The sequence below is a fragment of the Canis aureus genome, chromosome 12, assembly GCF_053574225.1.
Source record: "Canis aureus isolate CA01 chromosome 12, VMU_Caureus_v.1.0, whole genome shotgun sequence".
In the NCBI taxonomy this organism is placed as follows: domain Eukaryota; kingdom Metazoa; phylum Chordata; class Mammalia; order Carnivora; family Canidae; genus Canis; species Canis aureus.
In genome coordinates this window covers 42,772,859-42,793,089 of record NC_135622.1, presented here as the reverse complement: position 1 = coordinate 42,793,089, position 20,231 = coordinate 42,772,859, and the positions used below count along the sequence as shown (strand labels likewise).

The 20,231-nt window shown below is 38.9% G+C and overlaps 1 protein-coding gene and 1 long non-coding RNA gene across 11 annotated transcripts in view; one reads left to right on the top strand and one right to left on the bottom strand.

Moving 5' to 3' along the window:
• The window catches only part of BABAM2 (BRISC and BRCA1 A complex member 2), a 450,135-nt gene that overhangs the window by 305,067 nt on the left and 124,837 nt on the right, over positions 1–20,231 (top strand). The gene's annotated exons all lie outside the window — the stretch shown is intronic.
• Positions 1,672–12,300, bottom strand: LOC144324534 (uncharacterized). Its single transcript, XR_013390008.1, has 3 exons — positions 12,130–12,300; positions 2,616–2,768; positions 1,672–1,851 (listed from the first exon to the last, which is right to left on the bottom strand). It is a non-coding gene; the product is annotated as an uncharacterized LOC144324534 (long non-coding RNA).

Sequence of the window (20,231 nt, the reverse complement as noted above, 5' to 3'; positions counted from 1 at the left end):
CTGGAACAGGCCATTCCATAGCTTAAACCAGGAACCCTTTGTTCTTGGATCGGAGTGGAACTCAGATTGCCTTGTCACATGTATCTTGGCGCTTCTTTCCTGCAGTTTATAGGCTTTTTAAAATCTATTTCCTTTCTACCCCAAAGATGATCAGCTTCCATAACTTTTCTGAACATAAGTAACTCCAGATCCCTTCCTTGTCTCAGGTTTTCTCCTATGGTTCAGACAGTCCTTTATTAATAAGCACATACCGAATTTCTGAATACCATGGCACTGTACTGGGTATTAAAAGAGAAATTGAATTTTTTTCTCGTTCATTGGTTTGTTTGTATTTCCTTTATTCAAGAAATATTTTTTTTAGTTCCTCCTATGTACCAGGTCTGTGCTGGGTGCAGAGGAATCAGCAATGAGCAAAACAAACACGGTCCTTGCTTTCAGGGAATAACCAGCATGGTGGTGGTGGTGGGGCGGGGAATGGGGGAAGACATGTAAAGAATTAATAACAATTCAGGGATATACAGGCTGTAAAAGTAGTGCTCAGGGTTCTTTGAAGAATGGAAAGAGTGTTAATTGGTCCTGCCTCAGGCATCAAAAATAACTTTGCAGAGTACCTGACATGTGAGAATATTCCAGAGAGGGCAGCATATCCAGAGACAAGGAGGTATGAAAGTGTGTTTGGAAAATGATAGTTCAGTGGGTTCAATATCTAGAGTGCAAAAAGAGAGGACAGAGAAGATGAAGCTGGAAAAGTAAGATGGGTAGCCAGGTGGCGAAGGTCACATGACATGACACATTTAGAAATCTAGAGTTTGTCTTACAGAAGATGGGGGTGGGGATGTGAAGGGCTTTTAAGCAGAGAAAATACATACTCAGTGTTAGGAACTGAATTGTGATCCCCCCAAATTCATAATGTTGAAGACCTCACCCCTAATATGTTAGAATATGACTGTATTTGGAAGTAGGGTTTTAGAAGAAGCAAATTAAGTTAAAATGAGGTCATTCGGGTAGGCCAATCCAATATGACTGTTGTCCTTCTAGAAAAGAAGAGATCGGGACACACACACACAGACTGTGGAAAGACTGTGGAAAGACATAGGGAGAAGACCATCTAGCAGCCAAAAAGAGTGGCTTCAGAAAAAGCCAGCCCTGCCAGCACCTTGATCTCAGGCCTCTGTCCCCCAGAACTGTTAGAAAAGGAAGTTCTGTTGTTTAAGCCAATGATTAGTGAAATTATTCAATTTAATTTATTTATTTATGTTAAAGATTTTTTTAAAAATTTTTATTTATTTATGATAGTCACATAGAGAGAGAGAGAGAGAGAGAGAGAGAGAGAGAGGCAGAGACATAAGCAGAGGGAGAAGCAGGCTCCATGCACCGGGAGCCTGACGTGGGATTCGATCCCGGGTCTCCAGGATCGCGCCCTGGGCCAAAGGCAGGCGCCAAACCACTGCGCCACCAGGGATCCCCTTAAAGATTTTATTTACTTGTGAGAGAGACAGACAAATAGGCAGAGGGAGAAGCAAGCTCCCTGTGGGGAGCCTGATGTGGGACTCAATCCCAGGACCCCGGGATCACAACCTGAGCCAAAGGCAGACACTCAACCACTGAGCCACCCAGGTGCCCCAGTGAAATAATTTTGAAGAGAATATTTACATAGCTTAACAGTAGAAAACATTTTTGGGTACTGTATTCTTAAGGATCTTGGAAATACATTTGTTTATAAGTAATCTGTATTACCTAATGACAGGCCATTTGTTAACCAGTTTGCTAAGTCCCTTTGGTAGATAACGTTCAGTCGGTCGGCTGAGATTCAGTTACTCTGTGTATTCCAAAGTACTTGAACTATAGTACCTATAACATCGAGAAGATAATAACATTCAGATGCTGTTTTTCTTTGCACTTATTTAATCTGTGTTTCTACGCCATGAATTGGGTACCATTAATATTTTCTCATTGTCAGGGGTGAAATGGAGGCTTAGAGAAATTGCTAAATTTCCCAAGACCACACAGCCAGTGAATGTTAGAGTCACATTCTTCTATTTATATGAATCAATGAGCGTTTTCATTAATACTTAGAAAGACTTTCTTGGACCTCATTCAAGAGCTTTTTGCTGCAGAAGAACTCAAGGAACCCAATGTAACACACTTAACACCTAAAAGGTGTGCTTCTGTAGTCTAGACTCAGAAGATACCTTTAAAGAAAGTCCAACACGGAGTTAAACCATTTTGCCAGAAAGGGATGGAATGGCCCAGTAGGATGGATAAATGATATCCTTTCTATCTTTGTCTAGTATAAAAGTTGTATCCTTTGTACCGAATTAAATAATTTCACCAGTATCTGATTTCCTTGGAAGGCCATTGCTCCAGCCTTCTGCAAGTGTAAGAAAAGTACAGTTAGGACTTATATAAACCCTGGCCTGCCACTTCTGGGGGAATTCTGCACATAGCTTGGTGTGGTATCATGGGGGTTGGCCGGTGTGCTTTGAACAGGTAGTGATCACCCCTAGTGGCTCTGAATTTTTTCCTTTCGTTTATTTCTAACTCTCCCCCTGTTTGAGGGCTTTGCAAGGTTTGGGGGCATGTGAAAATGAAAGTTTGTGGCCCAAGGTCCTTACCTTCCTGTTCAGTACATTGCTGGAACTTATTCATATATTTATGATTCTCAGAGGACAAGAAGCGCAGTTCTGAACAAGATTCTGATCTCTGAAGCTAGTATCTTGAATGAACTTAAAGGATCTCTCTAAAAGTTGAATGGCTTCAAGTCAGACCTAAAATGGAGACAGGAAGATATTAGTATCCTCACTTTTTTTTTTTCCTCCTGTTTTATCTTGGTGGATATCCGGTAACTTCACCTCTCATCCAGGATAATTAGTGTCAGTTCTAGTCCTCATGTCAGTCAATTCAGCCAGCCTTAGAGCGACACTGCAGTATGGGTTTTGAACAAACTGATGAAAGATTGAGCTTAACTCCAACGTGTGGGCTTCTTATTATCTTAGTACTCATATTAAAGACCTGCCTAACTGTATTTTATTATGGGTTTATTTGAAACTTTATTTTTTTAAAACCCAGGTAAGGATTGTGGGTCATTTTTTTACGGGCTCTTTGGAACATAATATTGAATGAAATTTTCTTTCAAGTGGTAGTAGTAAAATAAACCTGAAATCTATTACTTTGATTGTAGGTGTCTTTGGTTGAGGGGCGAATCACTTCTATTTTTAAAGATGTTTTTGTTTTACTCTAAGTATGTGCAATATCAATGACATTGTTACTTCTTACCCATTCTAGAAGATAACTTGACAGTATGTTAAAAACCTTGAAAAAAATGGATACCTCTTGTTCCAGAATTAATACAGTTCTTACCTAGGTGGAACCTCTTTGGCTTAAGGCATTTATTCACCTGTCTTTATGAGCTCTTCAAAGAAACAGTCTAAATGTCCAATAACAAGGGGTTAGATACGGGTATTATGACCTATCCATATAAGAGAATCCTGTCAGCCATTAAAAAAAAATGACTAATGGCATGGAAATATATTTCTAGTACACGGCATTACAGAAGTCTTGGTATACTGTTAAGCTTTAATAACTTCAGAAGTGTAAATGCTTCAATAATTTTAAAAAATTATTTGAAAGTTTAATTCTTAAAATTTCTTTTACGTTTCACTTTTTGAATTTGGGGTGATTTTTAATTTTTTTGGTTTCAGTTAATATTTATCAGACTAAAACAATAAATAAAAATTAATTTGTTTGAAATTGTATAAGTAATGTATATTTTATAACAATAAGCACAAAAATTATAAAACAAATGATAAGTAGGGGTGATAATTTCTTAAAGCAGACTTTTAAAGTGGTAAGTTTAGCTTGCATGATTCGATTTTTGTAAAAAAATATATTCTTGTATACATTGGAAATAAAAAAGGAAGGCCATACATCAAAATGAATAGTAGTTTTCTCTGGGGTGGTGGGATAATGAATTGTTTTAGTTTTCCTCTGTATTTTTATCTATTTCTCCAGTTTTCTACAATGAACATGTATGACTTTCTATTCAGAAAGTCTTATTTAAATATTTTAAAGAGGAGTCAGTATCCTGACTCCTTTGATATCCAGCGTATCACAGTTAATGTGTATGAAAAGCTAGGAATATTAACTCCATTCACCAAGTGCCATTAAAGTAATTAACTTAACTTTTAATGCTGAAAATAAAGAACAACTGAAATATAAGAAATATTCTTCCTTATAGCTATAAGCTGTTTCTGTTTGATAGTATCAACATTTTCTAGAAGTTATTTTTAGATTTTTGTGAACTACAACAGAATAATATGAACTTCAACAGAATTATATAAATGTAGAAGGAAGATTGGAGGGCTTTTTATTATTATTGTTTTGTGTTTTATGGTTCTAAGCAATTAAACAAGGATTCATGAGTAGAAGCAATAAAGGAAAAGAATTTATCTTTGTAAGAAATTTGTTTCTCTCTCACAGTTTTAAAATATTGTTAAAAGAAAAATCAGTGTATCCATTAAAGGATATACAAATTAAAAAGACATTAAAGTGAAGTAAAAGATATAAAAGGATATACAGTGCAAAGTACATTTGTACAACCCCAGATCCCCTAGATTTGTAGTCACTCTTCTCCCAAAGTAGCCAGTGGACAAGTATGCACATCCTTCAGGAATATACAAGGGTATACGAATGTATCCTTTCACTTGTCTGATATCAAACTATACACAGTATACTGTAGCCTGTTTTTTTTTTTTTAACTTAAAAATATAGCATGGAATCATTTTGTATTAAGCCAGATAGGTCCACTGGATGGTTATGACATACTTTATTTAACCACATCCTTTTTGATGAACATGTGAGTGTTTTTGTTTTCACTCTTTTGCCACTATCACTAAATAGGAGTATCTTTGTACTTACACTGAGGAGTATTGTTACAGTGGTCACAATCTGTCGAACAATCAGAAGTGGTGATTCCTCTAGTACTTGATAGTTTTCGAAGCTTTTCTTTTGTATTACCTTATTTGCCTCCCTTGGCCTTCAAAATAGTTAGTTCTCCACTGTTGGGGGTGATCAAGCATCAGAGGCATTTGCAAGGTTGCTGTAGAGATGAGGTCACTCATTTAATGGTCAGGTGCCCTCTGGCCCAGTTGCAGGGAGGTGAGGCAGTCCGTTTGTGCTCTTGCCATAATAAAGGCATATGTCTTTTAGCAGTTGGTGTTTTCTTACTAATACAGACTGAAGACAAGGGAAAGAGGAGGGAAATCCCATTGTATGCTAATCATTGTTCATCTTTAGTGCCCTATGCTCAATTTTAAATGGACTACTCTAGTGAGAATTTCATTTACACCTTGCTTGTGGCGCTTCTCAATTCCATAGTAATTAATAAGTTATATTGTTGATACCATAGCTGGGTCTCCTGGGGTGTGTGTAGCACCCGGAATGTTTACTGATTTTTATGAAGCTCATCACAGAAAACTATAGATTGGGACCTTGTTTTCTTCAGATTTCAGAGTTTGTTTCATTTTCTTCTCTTCAGCTAACTTAGAAACAGTGGCTACTTGATTTTTTGTGTGTAATAATTTTAGAACAAAGGACTTTCTTAACATGTTATATGCTCATCAGAGTTTTGCTCAGGGATGTAATCAAAAGGGAATGGTAAAGTCCCAGAAACTCAGGGAATGAAACATTCCTAAAGATTACCTACCTCTTCTATGTTCAGTTTATTTTGTTTTGAGCTGTGCATTGACAGTATTCAGCATACTACCCTTAATGGAACTGGCCATTCTTTTTTTTTTTTTTTTTTTTTTTTTTCTGGCATCTGATAGTATGATCAGATGAGTATGTTTGTTCAGAGCTTTGGAGAACAACATCTGTGATAAACTGCATGAGTCTGTTCTCCCTTCTAATTTTTTGATGTTCATTGTATCAAATTTTTCTTATCAAAAAGACAAAAAGGTTTTCATAAGAGTCTGAAGGATCTCCTCTGGTTACAGAACAGGGAAGATGCAGTAGTGCTTCGTGGCTGCCACCCACGTTTAGCCCCAACACACCTACACTGCATGTGTCTGCTGCCCTATTCTGCTTCATTGGCTCCTTTGGACAGGAAGAACATCGGAAAAGGACTGGGCGAGAAGTCCAGGGCTGTGGCACTCTGCTTCTACATGTCTTTTTCCTCAGGACATCCTGGGTCTGTTCTTTCTGTCAGCTTATACTTCCAAGCAAAGAAAACCTTGTCTTGGCAAGGTGTGGCTGCTCTCAGAGTACTCTGGATGAGTGAATATGTGTGTGTGTGATGGTGATGGACAAGTGTTTCTGTACTTTCTTACTGAGTAGAAGAAGAAATCAAGTTTCAGGTATTATCATCAGAGCAGTCCAAATGTGTTTTCTGGACAAGTTAAAGCAACTTTTAAAATTTATTTTTTTTAATTTTTATTTATTTATTCATCATAGTCACAGACTGAGAGAGAGAGAGAGGCAGAGACACAGGCAGAGGGAGAAGCAGGCTCCATGCAGGGAGCCTGACGTGGGATTCGATCCCGGGTCTCCAGGATCGTGCCCTGGGCCAAAGGCAGGCACCAAACCACTGCACCACCCAGGGATCCCAACTTTTAAAATTTAAAACCTCATTTATTATTAGCTCAGGCTACTGTAACAAAATACCATAGAATGGGTGACTTAAACTCAGAAGTTAATTTCTCACAGTTCTGGAGGCTGGGAAGTCCAAGTTCAGTATAGTCAGTTTCTGGTGAGACTTCCTGGCTTGCAGATGGCTGCCTTCTTGCTGACTTCTTCAGATGGCAGAGAGAGCAAGCAAGCTCTCCAGATCTCTCTTTTAGGACACTAATCCCATCAGACCTGGGCCTTGCCCTCAGGACTTCATCTCATCTAATTACTTCCCAAAGACCCATCTCCAAATACCATCATGTTGAGAATTAGAGCTTCAGCAGCACATGAATTTGAGGGGGACACAGACATTTGGCTTCTGCCTGAGTTAGCTTTGTGGGGCTTGCCCTCGTACAGGTTATTATTTACTTCTTACAAGGCCCTAATTGAGCAAAAACTAATGATATATAAATACATGACTCTATTTACTCTTAATCCCTTTGGTGTGTATAATTCACAAGCCCCTAGGCCTCACAAGACCTCAGGTAAGGGCCAGGTAGGATGCCAGATCCCCCAGATCCAAATAGCCTCAGGAAGGGGTGAGAATGTTTTAAATTAGCTGTCTGAGATGTCCTAGTGTTCAGAGCAGGGGGACGGTGTACTTGAGTCATTAAAAGCAGCCACAGTGACCCAGCACATCTCTGGTGATCTGGCTCCCAGGTTGTTGAGTTCAGCAGGGAGCAAGGCTTTTGGATCACACTGAGTGTGGCTCTAATGTCTGCAGACTGATTTCATGCTGGGACCACAGTGTCCCTAATCTTTTCTTGGTGATTTTAGATTTTTAACTCAGGTCTGGTTGTTGGATTGACATGATATTGTCATTTCTGTTTGATTTATCAGTGCATCATTTGATGATGAACTGCCAAGAAATCAATGACAGCTCTGTATTGCCAGTGAAAATTTCTGGCAGCTTCAAGCATTCATGTACAGGTTGGTACATGACCTTTGGGTTTGCAAGTCTTGGATGTTACCCAGGAGAAACAAAAAATGAGGACAAGATTGAGAAATAGGATTTATAAAGGTTAAGAGAATTAGGAGGATGAAGAGAAAGATTATAAACTCCCTGTGTACAGGTATTTGAATGAAAAACAAAGTATTAAGGGACAGGATCCCTTGCTTTAGAGTAGAATGACAACTTCCAGCCAGTTTATGAAGCACATCTCACTAAGGAGTTTTAATTTTCCCATTAATCTTCACAATAAAATCAGAAATGTGGTTATCCATAGGACTACATTCTAAACCTTTGGGAAGGCCTACTAACCCATTTATTCATTCATTAAACAAGTATGTACTGGGCATCTACTTTGTACCAGCCACTATTCTAGGTACTGGGGAGGTAGCAGTGAACGGAATAGATACGAATTCCTGTTGGTGTGGAGATTATGCCCTAGCTGGGGAGACAGACAATAAAATAAATAAGAACATGGTGAGAGAGCAAGGAAGAGGGATGCAATGTGGGGGTGGAGGCGCAAGATGAAGTTGCTATTTTGGATATGGCGGTCAGGGAAAAGCCTCACCAAGAGAGTGACATTTTAGCAGAAGGAAGTACAAGAGTGAGCCATGCATCTGTCTAGGGAAGGAGAATCAGCAAGCATGGAGGCTGGGATGGGAGTTTACTAAAAGTGATCAGGGATCAGCAAAGATCCCAGTATGGCTGGAGTAGAATATGTGTTGAGGCTGGGGGTAGGAGGTTGAAGGTGGAGTGTATGGGAGTGGGGAAGGTGAATGATGTGATCCATCATTTTAACAAGGTCACTCTGACTGCTATCATGTGGATAGATGAAAGGAGCAAGAGTAGAAGCCAGGAGACTAGTTAAGAGGCTCCTCCAAAGTCCAGGTGAGAGGTGATAGTAGCTTTGAGCTGAATGATAGCAGTAGAAGTGATATTGAATGGCATGTGTCTGAATATGCTGAGGCAGTTGAGGATTTGCTGGTAGATTGGATGTGGAGTGAGAGTAGAACTAGCGTTAATTCCAGGGTTTTCGTTTCTTTGTTTGGTTTTTATGGGTTCAGCCAGAAGAATGGAGTTATTCTTTACTGAAATTAAAAACTCTGTGGTAAAGCAGGTTGGGCTTTGGGGTGGGGCTGGGGAAGATCAGGGGTTAGGTTTTAGATAACATTGAGTTTGAGATGTCTGTTAGATCTCCAAGTGGATATGTCAGTTAGACAGTTGGATGTGTGAATCTGGAGCTCAAGGGAGAAGTCTGGTCTGGAGATACATATTTGAGAGTTGTTGGTAGATAGGTACCATTTAAAGTCTTGATAGTAGATGAGCTCATGTAGCAAGCAAGTGCAAGATGGAGAAGAGAAGACTGAATCTGAGCCCTGGAGCTCCTACAGGAACTAGCTCCAGGCAAAGTTGATTGTCTAAGTCAGGGGCCAGCAAACTTACTGTAAAGGACCCTATAGTCAATAGTTTATGCTTTGTGGGCCAACCCTTCAACTCTGCCAGTGTAGTGCAAAAGCAACCATAGGCAATCTATAAACTAATGAACATGGCTTTGCATATTTAGGCAGCAGGCTGGATTTCGCCCATAGGCCATAATTTGTCAACCTTTGATATGTTCTAGCACTTGTCTTTGTACCAAGACTTTTCCTGCTTTCTTAGACTGTAGACTTTTATTCTAATAGTCCATTTTGAGTAGACAGCCATAGTGTGTGATAGAACCAGTATATAACCTGATACATTAAATTGGTCCAGCCTGATCTAGTCAGAGAAGTCCTAAATTTCAATATTTTACTTTACTTTAAGTTCTGACCCTTTAGTGTATTTTAATCAGTTGTATGAGGAGAATGCATAACAGTTACTGGAGATAGGAAGACAGTAAAATTGACAAAGGTGAGTTAAAGAAAAAGAAGCCAGTCTGCAGCAAGATAGATTTAGATTGATTTAGATTGTGTATAAATAACCTTAAGATAGTCACAGTTGTTAAATAATTTACCCAAGATAATTCATGGGATAACTACCTTAAAAGATGTTTGTTTTCTTTTGATTTTGTTTTTGTTTAAAGGTTCTTTCTATAACTTGGGGGGTAATTTGGATTTTATAATCCAAAGACCAAAGCATTAAACACATGGCAATGAGTTCTATTTTTGACTCCTGATAGTATCTGTTCACTTAGTAATATGCATTTAAGGTTCCTTCATGGTGCACCTGGGTGGCTCAGTTGGTTAAACATCGGCCTTTGGCTCAGGTCAGGATCCCAAGGTCCTGGGATCCACCATGTCTGTCAGGTTCCGTGCTCAGCAGCGAACCTGCTTCTCCTCCTCCCTCTGCCCTTCCCCTTTGCTCATGTTCACTCTCTCTCTTTCTAGAAATAAATAAATAAATAAATAAATAAATAAATAAATAAATAAATAAAATCTTAAAAAAAAAGATTCCTTCATGTCTTTTCATGGCATGATAGATAATTTCTTTTTAGTGCTAAATAATAGTCCACAATCTGGATGTACCACAGTTTATCCATTCACCTACTGAAAAACATCTTGATTGCTTCCAGGTTTTGGCAGTTATGAATAAAGCTGCTATAAATATCCATGTGCAAGTTTTTGTGTGGACTTAAGTTTTTCAGCTTTTTTGAGTAAATACCAAGGAGAATTGCTGGATTATGCAGTAACAGTATATGTAGTTTTCTTAAGCAACTGCTGAGCTCTTTTCCAGAGTGGCTGTAGTGTTTTCATTCCCACCAGCAATGAATGAGAGTTCCTGTTGCTCCACATCTTCACCAGTATTTGGTATTATCAGTGCTCTGGATTTGGGGTCTTCTTTTTTTTTTATATATATATATATTTTTTTAATTTTTATTTATTTATGATAGTCACAGAGAGAGAGAGAGAGAGAGGCAGAGACATAGGCAGAGGGAGAAGCAGGCTCCATGCACTGGGAGCCTGACGTGGGATTCGATCCCGGGTCTCCAGGATCACGCCCTGGGCCAAAGGCAGGCGCCAAACCGCTGCACCACCCAGGGATCCCTGGGGTCTTCTAATAGATGTGTAGTGGTATCTCTTTTCCTTATGACAGATCACATGGAACATCTTTCCGTATGCTTATTTGCCACCTGCATATCTTTTTTGGTGAGGTGTCTGTTAAGGTCTTTGGCCCACTTTTTTATTTGGTTGTTGGTATAATTACCTGTTGATGTGTCTTGATTGGTTGATTGGTTGGTTTAGGAAACTGGATTAGGAGTATATTTCCAAAGAATGGTCATTGGAAGTATAGGAGAGCCTTGTGACTATCTAAAGAACTTTGAGTAATAGTAATAGATGTTGAGTAGTTGAAGTTATGCAGTCCTGTGTCATTTTTGAGAAATTAGTCCATTACGATGGCTCTAACATAACTGAATTTATCACTATGTATTGCTTATCTAGACAGTAAATATATATCTTTTGATGGTCAGTATTTAAACATATTGATGCCAGCAATAAAGTTCTCACGGACTATGAAAGCCATCTGGGTTGATCTGGGACTTTACTTTTGGACTCATTATTCTGGAGCCTCAAATGGTTCAGTGATATTGGGAATCTTAGAACCTCTTCTGAACTGTTGAAGAAAGAACCAGTGTAAACCTACTTTGAGTTGCATAAGAACTTCCTCTCTCCTCCGTTCAGCCCTTTTTGTTTCACCCACAGCCCCAGGTTGTCTGGAGAAGGCCCCGAGATGTTGTCTCAGGTTCAGAGAGGTTGTCCTCCCAGAATCTGTCTCTCTTTGCTTTGGGGGAGGGTGGAATGTGTGGGAATGTGTCAGAGCTGATGGCCCCCCACTTGGGGACATAGGTTCTCCTTCTACTAGATGATATTGCACGGTCTGTGTAGAAACACATTACAGGGCACTTAAAAGTGGAGTGAATCCATTACATTTTAGTGGGGCTTCTGTCCTGAGGGTCTCTAGATTTCTGAACTATGACACCCATAGAATCATGGTTCACAGCGCGGAGTTGAGACACCACTAGGGCACCCCATCGGCTCCACACAGGTGATAAAACTATTGAACAGAGACATCCCTCCCATGTTTAGAGTCACGTGACATACTAAATGGCAGTGGCAGGACTAGAATTATGGTGGGTCAGTGTCAGAAAGGATTTGGATCATCTGTATTGTAGTTCAGAGTTCCCAGGCTTTAAACAGAGGACCAGGTTGGGTAAGGGGATCCGCTATGGGGTTATTACAAACACTGCAAACTCTATGTACAGCAACTGTTGTTTGCAGACTAAATAAGTGTCTAACATCTGTATGCCATTACCTTAAGAATCAATGCTGGCTCTGCTGTGATTAATACATTGGAGTTTTGTTTTCAGCTGTCATTGCATCAGAAGTATCTTTTTATCATTGTGTATTTTCTAATCGCACAGATTTTTAAAATATAACTGCTGTTATTTGATTAGCCTGACAGAGGCTTTGATGCATTAAAATGTCCCTCATGCTTGAGAAGATTGAGAAATGCAAATCCAGCCCAACCCTCCAACTTACTTTACGGGCTAGGACACTGAAATCCAGAGGAGATGGTCAGTAATAAAGTAGGGACTAGATCCTGGTTCTTGCAGATCCAAAGGGATTATTGTTTTGGTGTTTTTTTAAAAGTATGTCATTGATGGTTCCCATTAATGCAAAGCACTCTTATGAATTAGGAAAATTCCTAAGATATCCTTCTTCCCTCAGTATAAGTGAAGGTCGCATAATGAGGCATGAAACAAGCAAGCCATAGCAACACATTATGACAAAGGCTGGTGCCTGGCTTTACTGTAGAGAAGCTGAACATTTCTCCAGCCCAGCAGCCAGCCGCCTTATCATGGAGCCAATCACCAGTTCAGACAGCATTTAAACAAGCCTGACAGGTGTTTGCTCCGTTATAAGCCTTACACAGATTCTGCAGTTACACTGTCAAGCCAGCCGCACGGCTTTTCATATTACTTTTGGATAGAAGATGTTACACAAAAATAAAGTACATTGATTTGTTTGTGAGAGCTGAGGGTAGACGCCAACATCTGTTAACCAAATGGTGATGGTGTACAAAATGCATCTCCTGTTTATGTGTGTGTGAGTGTGCTCTAAAGAAAGGATTTGTCTTTCTTGGGAAAGCCTAATCTCAGAGAGTTACAGTGTAGTTATTTGCTCACAAAGACACACACATACTCTCTTTCCTTTGTGCTCTTATTCACACAAAACTTAACTCCCGGTGTGTTGAGCAATGGTTTGCATTTGAGCAAAGGAGGTAAGTGTACACTTGCTCAGTTGGATCAGTAACTCCTTAACTATTTAGTCTTCTTTTGTAAATGAGATAAATCTCTGGATTACTGAGAACCTCAACCAAAGATCCAGGGCCATGACTTGTGAAGATTAACCTAGACTGACTTGTATTCAATTGCCTTTGCCTCCCTTATTCTAAGGAGTTTCAAAATTTCATGAAACAATTAGTATGTAATGTCTTATATAGAGGAAATGTCTACTATGAAATCAGTCATTGGATGCATCTCACACACTACTTTGAGAGGTGGCTTTGATTAAGTCACTTGTTTTCTTAAGGGTTTATCTTGATAATTTTCTTTCATGGTTCATAACGAGATGGAAGAGATTTATGCCTCTACTGTCCTGAAGTTTTTGTGTTACTCTTTTATCTTTATTGAGGCCAAAAAGAATAAAGTTGTTTAAATCACTGGTGACTATAACTCATTTATGTTGAGAGATGGGTCTTTGAATAGGTTAAAAAAGAATATATAGGCAGATGTATAAGGTGCCTGTCAGCTAAAAAGACCCACCCAGTTTAGAGTAACGTTAATGTATCAAAACCTCATTTCTTATCAGAATGTAGTTATATTAGAACAAAATTCCGGAAAGAAACTCATCTGCCTGCAGACAGAGCCATGCACCTGAACCCCAGGTGGGTGTTTGTGTTTGGGTCTGTTTCTAGGTGGAATGAGCTCATGTTCTCCTCTTACCGCAGAATTGTGCAACACTGACACACACCTGTGTTTTGATCTTTAAAATCTGTCGTGCTTACATGTCAAGCAATTTTAAATAGCTTCATGAATGATCCAGAATGCATGTCTGCCAGAAACATCGTTAGGCACAGTTTTGTAACTGACTTGGACTCCTCTAATTTTAAGCTTGAGTTACATTCAAAATATATTGGGTCTCTAATTCTAGTCATATGCCTGAGACTTTAGTCTGAATGCATATTAGTACCCAAATAATCCCCTGGGTGGGGGTCAATGCATGATGTCTTTTCAGTTATTACTAGAGTTAGTAAGCTTCTTAGAGAGTAAAGCAGATTATTTGGCTCACCACATTTCTTTTATTTTCAGTATTTATCTTAAATACTTGAAGCATTCTTTTGCCCTTTTAAACATCTTTTTCATAAAAGTTATTTTAAAATGGTTCAATAATAAAGTGCCTACTATGACCTGAGTCGCTCTGACATGCAATATCACTGATTTCTGTCTTTAAAGGCTGGTGCATAACCCAAGATAGGTTTAAGTGTGGGAAATGGTAAAGAGGAGCGAAAGGAGGAGAGCTGAAGACAGGGCTTTCTTTCTTTAAAAAAGAATGAGTCATGAATGCAAATTAAGGCATTTCTGTCATGTCTGCAAATCCATGGTTAATTCCTGCTGTAGCCTAGCACCATATTTTCAGGGCAAAAGGTTGATGTGGTAAGCGTTTGAAGAAGTATTTATTTTATTTTCAATATTTTATGAGCAATTTTGGAAACATAACAAAAGTAGAAGAGTAGAATGAACGTCAGGTCCCCGTCATCCTGCCATTCTATCTGTGTCTTGTTCCCCCTTCACTTCCCAGTCCCGCCTCTCCCTCTTCCGCTGCAGGATTACCACACCAATCCAAAAATGTGTGGTAAAAATGTTTGTCTTTTAGGGGGACATTTTAGAGGACTTTATCGTCACCCAGAGAGAGCAAAGGGGAGGTGAGACAGGAGAAAAGAGTGGAGAGAAGAGGTAGAGGGAGGCAGGTCAAACTGGAACAGTAGTAAAGAAAGGTGGTAGCTTCTCCTCCTTGCTCTGTATTATTTATTGTAACATCACAGATCACAAGGACTTGGACGTTTTCATAATGGGGAAATAGGTGTGCGTAGCTGGCTTTGTGGTGCATGAGCCTTGACTGTTTACCTCTCTCGTGCGAGTACCTCTGCAACTTAGCCCCAGGAAAGGGGGCTACTGCCAAGGAAAGTGGCAGTGGCAAGGTGCAAAGGTCCTAGAGACCCATGGAAGTGGCGATTAGAGCGTCTCAGGGGCAGGATCCATGTCTGTTTCGCATGGCACAGTTGTGACTTCCACTGTGCCCGGCAGGTTTTGTTGAATGAGTGAATTCTTCTGTCTGTAGAGCCCTCTGCACATACAGTTCCTTTCCATAGTGCTTTAAAGACAGAGCAAAGTCACAGGAACAGGTTGTGGGATTCTTTGTGCTTTGAGTCTTTTAGTATAAAATTCTATCTGTCCTATTTATTGTCTATCTGAAATCTAAAAAAAAATTCTTGATAATGGCCTCTGGCTTTTACTAACAGAATTGAAACACACATCCATAATATAGTTATAAGCATTCTTATATAACAGGACCGTTGAGATCATTTTTTAAAAGATTTTATTTATTATTTATTTGAAAGAGAATACACAAGTAGGGAGAGGGGCAGAAGGAGAGGGACAAGCATGCTTCCCAGTGAGCAGGGAGCCCATTGCAGGGCTCCATCCCAGACCCTGGGATCATGACCTGAGCCGAAGGCAGAGGCTTAATCTACCCAGTCACTCAGGCACCCCAGGTTTATTTTGTAAAGATGCTTCTTTACTATCTTTGTAATTTAAAAGGACACGCTTCCTTTCACCCCACCCCTGGCCCAGGCAGTAGACATGAATTCTTTGGGATTGAACCTGAGGGTTGCTTGGTAACAGAAATAAAATGCAAATCTACCATTGATTCTTCATGTCATTGGGTCTATAAATATTAGCAGATTTTATAATGAGGCCTAGTGGATTTTGAACTAATATTTCTGATTTAACTTTGCTATAATGGCACTGTTTATTTCTCCCATTTATACCTGTTTATTACTATATATTCCTGTTTTCCTTTTTCAGAGAATAGTGGATGGGATACCCCTACCACTCTGTAGTGAGCTTGGGCTGGGAAGCTAGCCATCTGACTGCCACAGCCTTTCACTTACACACTCTGTTATCTGCAGCTTGTGAGGTGGATTGAGATGGTTGATATGGACTAACTCTGAAAAGTTGAAACTTGCATAAGATGATAAATTGCAAACATAGAATAGAGCCTAAGTATCTTATTTGCAAGTCTGATGTTTTAATGTCTGAACTACATGACTGGAGGAGCCATAACACAATGCCCACCTCATATATCTGCTCCTCACGGCTCTCATGTGATCATTTCTGGGCATGTATCCCTTTCTCCATTCTACCTTCATATTTGTCTATGTCATGGCAGCAGAACATTCCAGCCATCTAACTGGCTTTCCACTTAAAATACGCAGTTGGCAACTTCCTTAAGTCCTTTTTTTTTTTTTTTTTTTTTAAGATTTTATTTATTTATTTGAGAGAAAGAGAAAACACAAGCAGGGCAAGTGGCAGAGGGAGAGGGAGAAGCAGGCTCGATCCCAGGACCCTGGGAAGCTCAGTCACTTCCCCATACCATGTATAAAATTGAGTTGAAGGCAGCCACTTGATGGACTGAGCTACCCAGGGACCCCCCTCTTATATTCTTTGTGGTGAATAAGCTTGAACATGATTTTCTTTGGAGAGGAAGGAGGAACTCTACAGGCCAGGGCTTGAAAACATATTGGTTATAGTCTTAAACTGTACTGAAAAATGGTTAGGGCCAGTATCCAGAATCCAATAATGGACCTGAAATCACTGAAAATAATTCTTGGATATGGAAAGGTAGAATTTGGCCCATATCTTATAAATAGCTGCCTGTATCTTGTAAACAGACTCAATCAAATGCTAACATCTATTTGTCAGAATTGTGCATACCAGGGACTGAAATGGAAAGTGGACAGAAGCCATCGTGGAACTAGGCTTCCCCACAGCAACAGACCCTGTGGCCCCTTGAGAACTGCCAGCTGGACATGGAGGGCATGGTCTCTGTCATGCTTTCCTTCCTTGCGAGCTCCCAAAGGACATAGAAGCAAATCCACTGTTCCCTGAACTCCTTAGTCCCTAGGCTACAGTTGAACAACAAACATATATTTAATATTGGTTTTTTAATTGCTTAATTCTAAGTTTTCATTGGATACAGATAGACTGGAGTTTCAAATGGTTTTGTTTGGTGAACTTTATTAGTCCTTTCATTAAAAAAGGACTTTTTCCTGTTTGTTTATCAATATTCTGGATTTGTGGATTTACAAATAAATATAAATTATAGTTTTTACTCCCAAGAGGCTTGCAATTTAGTTGGGCAGCTGAGATGTGTCCAAGAAACAATAAAGAACACAGCAGCATATGTGACAATGTTAAGTTGTGTGATACAGTCAGATGTAAATGGGCTAAGTAAGTATGACAGTGAGAGCAAAGGGAGAAGAAGTCATCATGGGCCAGAGTCTTCAGATCCTCGTGTACAGTAATGACACAGAAAATGCTGGCTGGACAGAAGGCTTGGAGATTAGAGATAAACAGAATAGAAGGAAAAGTTCATATCTTCCCTTTGAAAATGGATTGTTGTTAATGCCATTTATGAATAGCCTAAAAATAGGAAGTACTCAAGGAACATTCAACAAAAGAGGCATAAAACCTGTATGCTAGAAACTGTAGAAGGGTAATTAAAGAAGACCAAAATAAATGAGAAATAAATTATCCATGGATTATAAGGTTCAATAGTAAGATGTTAGTTTTCCCCAAGTTGATCTATAAATTCAAGGTAATCCCAGTCAAAGTCTCAGCAGATTTTTATTTGTAGAAATTGAAAAGCTGGTCTGAAATATATGTGTAAATGCAGAGGACCAAGAACAGCCATAACAGTTTTTAAGAAGTGCATGGTTGGAGTAAGGACTTATATACCTGATCTCAAAACTTACTGTAATGTTACAATAATGGAGGTGAGGTGGCATTCATATAAAGAGAGAAAAATAGATCAATGGAATAAAATATCGAGTCCAGAAATATATCCACATATATATGGACAATTGATTTTTGACAAAGGTACTAAGATGACTCAACAGAGAAAAGATAATCATTTCAAAAAAATGATGCTGGAACAGCTGGATAATATAAGCAAAAGATGAACCTCAGTCACTTCCCCATACCATGTATAAAATTAACTCAAAATAGATTATAGACCTAAATGTAAGAGCTAAAACCATAGAATATCTAGAAGAAAATGTAGGGAAAAAAACCTTAGTGACTTTGGGTTTGACAAAGTTTTCTTAAGTATGATACACAAAAGTATGTGAAATAGAAAATAAAAAATCAATAAATTGGATTTCATAAGAATGTTTGCTCTTCTGGGTACCTGAGGGGCTCAGTTGGTTGAGCATCCCACTCTTGGTTTCTGCTCAGGTCATGATTTTAGGGTTGTTTGGATTAAGCACCTTGTCAAGCTCCATGCTGTGCATGGAGCCTGCTTTATGATTCTCTCTCTCCCTCTGCTCTCTTCCTTGCTCACTCGCTCTCTCTGTCTCTCTCTCTCTAAAATAAATAAATCTTTTTAAAAAGTTTGCTCTTCAAAGACAATGAAAACAAAATGGCAAACCAGCAGACTCAAGAGAAAACATTTTCAAAATGTGTTTGACAGAGAACTTCTATCCAAACATACAACAAACTCTTACAACTTAAGAAGACAATTCAATTAAAAAATGGGCTAAAAATATTTGAACAGATACCTAGTCATTGGTGAAATGCAGACTAGAACCACAGTGAGAGAATACTACCCACCCACTGTAATGACTAAAATTAAAAAGACTGACCAAAACCAAGTGTTGACAAGGATATAGAGGAACTAGAATGTTAATGAAAATTTTAAATGGTACATCTGCTTTGTAAAGCAGTTTGGCAGTTTCTTGCAAAGTTAAATATACACCTGCCATATGACCCAGTAATTTTCTTCCCAGGTACTCAGGTAAAAGAAATAAAAGCAAATGTCCACACAAATATTTGAAGATAAATTTTCATAGCCGCTTTATTTATAATAGTCAACGGTGGAAACAACCCAATGTCCATCAATGGGTGACTGGATAAATAAAGTGTGTTATACCTATACAATGGAATATACTTACTCAGCAATAAAAATGAAAATGTCAGGCAGCCCGGGTGGCTCAGCAGTTTAGCGTCACCTTCAGCCCAGGGCATCCCACATCAGGCTTCCTGCATGGAGCCTGCTTCTCCCTCGGCCTGTGTCTTTGCCTCTCTCTCTCTCTCTCTCTCTCTCTCATGAATAAATAAATAAATAAAATCTTTAAAAAAAATGAAAGTGTCTTTGATACATAGAACAGTGGATGAATCTCAAAATAATCATACTCAGTGAAAGAAACTAGACAAAGAGTACGTACTATGTGATCCCATTTATATAAAAGTCTAAAGGATGCAAACTAATCTATAATGGCAGAAAGCAGATCAGTGGTTGCCTAGGGATAGGACTGGTACAGTTGCAGGAGGGAGAGATGATAAAATGTAAGAAGAAACTTTTGGGAATGACGTATACATTCATTATCTTGATTTTGGTGCTATTTCTTGAGTGTAACATGTCAAAAGTCATTAACACTGTTCACTGTGAAGATGTGCAGTTTGTTGTATGTCAGTTATTCTTCAAAACTATAAAAAATGTATTGATTGCTTATTATCATCGTTTTCATTTGATTAATAACATCAAAGAGGTATTTCCAACAAGAGCTCAGTGTCCCATTGATGTTGGCAGGAGATTATCCAGTAAGCCAGGTAGAAAAGCTAAAGCAATCACAATTTGTGGGTCTTTGTTAACTGCACTGGATTTCTAACTCCTGTTTTTAGCTTGTGTTTGCCTTTGTTTCAAAAAAGGTGCTGTAGAGCAATAGTTCTGTTTATGGTACCTATGGAGAATAAATTAGGTGCATTATAAAATTACATTTTTATTAGATTTTAATTTGTTCAAGATGGAAGCCAATAATTATGCACTCTTGAGCCCTTGGCCCTCAGGTGTTAGACAAGGTGCTGGATTGATGCCCTGTGCCAACTGGATGCAAGTCAACCCTCAACAAGGAGACTGGAAGCCTAGTCTCTGGCTTTGCCACTTAATAAACTCATGACATTAGCAAGTCATGTGTTGCAGAGTCCCAGTTTCCTTATGTGTAGTGAGTCATAATAATAGTTGTCCTGTCTGCTTTCCAGAATTGATAGAGTTATGTGACCACTCTTAAAAAGCTGTAAAATGGCATAAAAATGCAAGGGGTTATTGTTCCTTCTGTTGTTATCTTACCCGGGATCTCATTGCTTAATCATTGCTCAAGAAAACCAAATTACATAATCTTTGTAATTAACAAGGAAAAGAACGCTATGTCATAATACTACTTCTGTGTAGAAACAGATGATGTCACTCAAACATATGACACTGTTGCAGTGGACACTCCACCCTGTTCCTTCAAAAGCAAT